This window comes from Hyperoodon ampullatus (assembly GCF_949752795.1).
Source record: "Hyperoodon ampullatus genome assembly, chromosome: X".
Taxonomy (NCBI): Eukaryota; Metazoa; Chordata; class Mammalia; order Artiodactyla; family Ziphiidae; genus Hyperoodon; species Hyperoodon ampullatus.
This window is the reverse complement of record NC_136913.1, coordinates 1,987,796-1,992,766: the sequence shown is the minus strand read 5'-3', so window position 1 is coordinate 1,992,766 and position 4,971 is coordinate 1,987,796.

The following is a 4,971-nucleotide window of genomic DNA, read 5'->3' as shown; positions in this document are numbered from 1 at the left end:
CTTACAACACTTGCCTGTGTGTTGGCAGTGCCCATGCCACTGACAATTCGGCAAATCTGTGTTTCTCTTCCGTGATGTGCTGGGAGAACTGACGGTCGCCAGACACAAGAATGTCTTCCCGCTTGTCTGTTTTCAGAATGACTTAAATTCTCTGCATAAGTCATCTGTTGTCCATAACTGAGGCTGCCCATCCCAATTCGTGAAAGAGGCATGTTCCCAAAGCATAAGGGACCTTGCCCGGTGTCTTGAATGCATCCACAGGTGACAGAAATACCCTGGGATCTATCCTTATGAGACCCACGGAAGGGCCAGGGATCAAACCCTCACCCCCTGCAGTGGAAGCACGGAGTCTTAACCACTGGATCGCCAGGGAAGTCCCAGAAGTAGCTTTTAATGATCTTTCATTCCAGCCTTTCGTGCACCTACCGTATGAAATCCCGTAGAAGCTACTTGATTTGTATTCCTAGAGGCAGGACGTAAAATCAGCATAAATGCAGGCCAAAATGCTTTGTCAAAAAAAAAAAAACCCACACCAAAAACCACAAGTCTTGACACTCCATAGAACGTTGAATAGTCACCATCACAGGACATCTCTCTGAAGTGAATAATTTCACATTGAGGTAGAGACCGCTGGTAACTTTTATTTCGAAAAGGAAGACCGATCTTGGTTTCTGACACGTTGCCATCCAGAGCTGAGGTCTTTGAATGGCTGCCTTGGCGTGGGCTGCTTACCCGTCTGCATGTTATCCCGTGGTATGGAGGAGACAGCTGAAATTCCATTATCTTATCCCCCTGCCCTTGGTTTCCTACCCAGCAGACTTTGGAGACCCAGAGTGGAAGAGCCTGTGTCTGTGACTTGTTCTAGATGCTTCTGGCTCAGATAAGGAGGAGGGATGGAGAAATAGCTTCCAGTTTGCTGAGCAATTCCCATCAGCGCGTCCCCCATGGTGGGTTGGACTGAGTTCACGACTGTACCTGATGCTTTTTCTGTAGATGTCTACCCTCCCCGCTGAGCAAAATTCGCTCCAGCCCATTTTGCAGATATAATCCAACTGTGCTTGGGAGATCTGGGGAGTTCCTCTGATGTGTACTTCTTATTTTTTGTTCTGTTTAAAAATTTGCTGTTGAGGGCTTCCCTGGTGGTGCAGTGGTTGAGAGTCCGCCTACCGATGCAGGGGACACGGGTTCGTGCCCCGGTCTGGGAGGATCCCACATGCCGCGGAGCGGCTGGGCCCGTGAGCCATGGCCGCCGAGCCTGCGCGTCCGGAGCCTGTGCTCCGCAACGGGAGAGGCCACAACAGTGAGAGGCCCGCGTACCAAAAAAAAAAAAAAAAAAAAATTTGCTGTTGAGAAAAATCTGGAAGCATTTTAGTACATGCAGCAGAATGGGAGACTTCCACTGACTGTGGTATGAAGGAACGAAGCAAAACAAAAATACCCCGTCATTTTCAGAGAGGTTGCCAGTAGCTTGTATTCTCATTTAAGGCTTACCCTAGACAGACCGGGGGCAAGTTTCACATGCAACATTCCTGAAAGTCTGTTTCTGCTCAAGTAAAGATACATCCCCACTAGCTATTAGTCCACCCCTGGGATTTCCCAGTCATGCGAGTAGACATTTCCTGTGCAGACTTTTTTTTCTCCTTTCTTTCCAGTCATCCTAGAATATTCAGGGTCAGTCCTTCATCTGATTATGGAGGCTGGGTAGCAGCCGGTGATGCAGGATTTACTTTTACAATCCCTGTTAAGCAAAAAACCATATAATCCCGTGGTCATGCACAGCCTCCCCTGGAACATGAAACTCACCCATTCAAGATTCAGAGCTCCAGCTCAAGCAAGAAACAGCCACTATATCCCCAGAGATCCTGTCTTGGGGAGAAATCAAGTAAGAGGATGAAAGATACAAGAAAGGAGTAAAAAATAAAGGAGTGTAGGTTCCACAGATGCTGTGTATTAACCACAGGTACGACACAGGTACTGTGTTCAGGTCTTTGTCTACAGGATTGCATGCTGTGGTCACAACAGCCCTGAAAGATGGGCATCATTGTCTTTATGTTACATTTGGGGAAGCTGATTTTAGGGAAGGTTTCTGCCCAGCCAAGAAAGAATGGGAAGGAGGAAAGCAGTGGGGCGTAAGCCCAGCTGTCTGTACTCTTTACCAATGGCTCTGCTGTTAAGGGGGTCCAATGAGAAGAGTGGATGGGAGGGCTCTTATGGTGATGCAGACAAAATTCTTCAAGAAGACAGATGCTGCTAAAATTAGAAAGATGGAGAAGCAATTGCTGATAAAATCGTTGGGTGCACCATGCAAGGAGCTGCCATCCACCAAATCACATGGTGTTTGGTTACTCTGGAGGACTCCAACCTCTTGTCACTGTGGAGGTCAAATCACTCCTTTCCTCAGAAAGCACGTTACGCGCTGTCCTAACTTACTGACCTGTCCCTTATACCCTCAACCCTCCTCAGCCCCCACCTTGTGGAACTGTGGGGAAACAGGTAAATTTAATTCAACCAACATGTATTTAAAGCCCTCTGTATTCAAGGAATTCTGTTGGCACTTCTGGTGATCCAACAGTAAATCAAACATGGCTTCTGGAGCTAACCACCGAGGGAGCAGAACAAATGTCAAAACAAAAGGAATAAATACACCAAACTATTGATTTTTTTTTAATTATGGAGAATCCGTAATGCTATATTCATGGATTTGTCATATCCGTTATGTACTGTGACTTTTAAAATCTACACATTTCTTAGTAGGATTGAACCTCATTCATTTCCTCACTCACTTATTCATGCATTTGATTGAGCACCTAGTGTGTGCTAAGCTCTGTGCTAGTTTCCAGGTTTCGAAACGTAACCATAGAATTAGACAAGGGCAAGTAATTGGCCATAAGACAAGCAAAGGGCCACATGGATGGGCAGGAATGCTGGAAAGTGCTATGAGATGGAGGCTGAGGAAGAGATCATCAAACAGCGGCAGGGAAGGGACTGAAATACGTACCTCAAGATGAGAACATGCGTGGACATAAGGAGGAAGAGGAGGAGGAGAAGAAGAAGAAAAAGGGAGGGGTCTGCTACCATTTCTTCAAAGCCCGAACATCAGCAGATACAAGGTCCCTGGACAGGCTGGCAAGACCCTGCCGTGTCATGTGTCACCGTGGACAACTTCAGAACTTGTTTTGAGCGTGGGGCAGCCCTCCAGGTTTGGGTGACCCGCTGGTGGTGGGACAAAGAAACAATTGATGCAGGAAGAGGCAGGCAGGAGCTCAGACTTGAGCACCAGACTACAGTACCGAGGGGGAAAGGCCGTTGGGCTCAGCAATTCTTAGGAGTCACAATCCACTAGACTTGGCCACCAGTTGACTTCAAGGTCCTAGAGGAGAGGCACACGGGGACCGTGACTTGAGTTTCCAGTTTAGCTGAGTAGGTGGATGGCAAAGCCACGAAAGAAAGCTAAGGAGATGTTCTGGGGACAGGTTTTTAATAAATGTAATTAAAGGGTTTGGGGCATTTCAAGAAAGAGGATCCCTAAAACCAGTCCCTGGAAATATGTCAACACACATTATTGCTCTGGACGCAGTGAATGGACCCACTTATGAACTGGCCCCTGATCTACCTGGTGGATGCCCGCCACCTCGGGCAAGGGGCAGTGAAGAATTCCTAGACACTTTTTTGTTGTTGTTTTTGGTTGCAGTGGGTCTTAGTTGCGGCGTGCACGTGGAATCCAACCCAGGCTCCTTGCACTGGGACCATAGAGTCTTATTCACTGTGCCACCAGGGAAGTCCCTCCTGCACACTTTTCAGGAGAAACTAAGCCAGTCCATACTCGGTGCATCAGAAGCAACTCATCTTAAGGTTCATTTCTGGACACCTCCTAGCAGCTCTTGGACAGGTACCAGGCATGCAGCAGGCTCACTCAGGACAGCTGGAATGTTCCCCTCCTGGATGCCGGCCCTGGGACACCCCTGTTTTCTTCTCTTCACAGTGGGTGCTCTTGTCCCAGCTCTGCCCAGGGGGGCTGTGCTGATGACAGTCCTCACGTGATCCCTTGGTCCCTTTCTCCAGATCTGATTCCTCCTGGGAACCAGGATACCTCCTTGTCTCCCTTCCCCTTCTGCGTTGCGGACGCCCGGTCCTCTCCAACCTCCGTTATTTCGCCCTGTCCACAGGCGGTTCTCACTTGCCCCAGCAAGTACCACCGGGCTCCCCAGAATGCCGGCCCCGGGCTCTCCAAACGGGACGAGAGCATTCCACCTTTTTGGCAGGAGGATTCTGGCAGGGGGAGGGAGGCTGGAGGCCAGGAGCCGCAGCAGAGGCGGGAGGGCGTGGCCGCGGGGCTCACGTGGCCGCCGCGCCGGCCCCTCGTGGCGCGGGCGGAGCGGGGGATGCCGGCGGGCGCAGCCGTCTCTTGCCAGCCCCCGGGTTCGGAGGCGCGGCCAGAGGACACTCCGGCCCGCCCAGGGGAGTGCAAACCCTGTTCCCTCTCTCCTCCGCGGAAAGCAGGAGACCCTCTCCAACTCCGCTGGGAAGGGCGCTCCGGGTGCGGACTTCGGGCTGCAGCTCGCACCGCGCTCCGGGCCTCGGCCGCTCCCTCGGGTCCCCGGAGCTCGTCTCGGACCCGCCGCCCTCCTTCCCAAAGCCGTGTGCGCTTGGCCCCTGCCGTTCCACCCGGCGGCGTGGACGAGGCGTGCCCACTCGGGACGCGGCGCCATGAACAGCCGAGAGGAGGGCTGAGCGCAGAGCGGCGCGGCCAGGGTCCCTGCGCCGGGGCCCGCGCCCCGTCTCCCCGGGGTGGGGCAGGGCGGGGGTGGGCCGAGGCGTGCACTCGGGGAAGTCTCTGCGCGACGCGCATAAAAGGGCGCCGGCTCGCCGCGCCGCGCCGCGCTGGGAAGCCGCGCCGCCTCGCCCCCGGCCCCGGGAAGGGCATGGCCCCGGCGGACCCCCGGCGGTGACGCGCGCGCGCCGGCCCCGCGG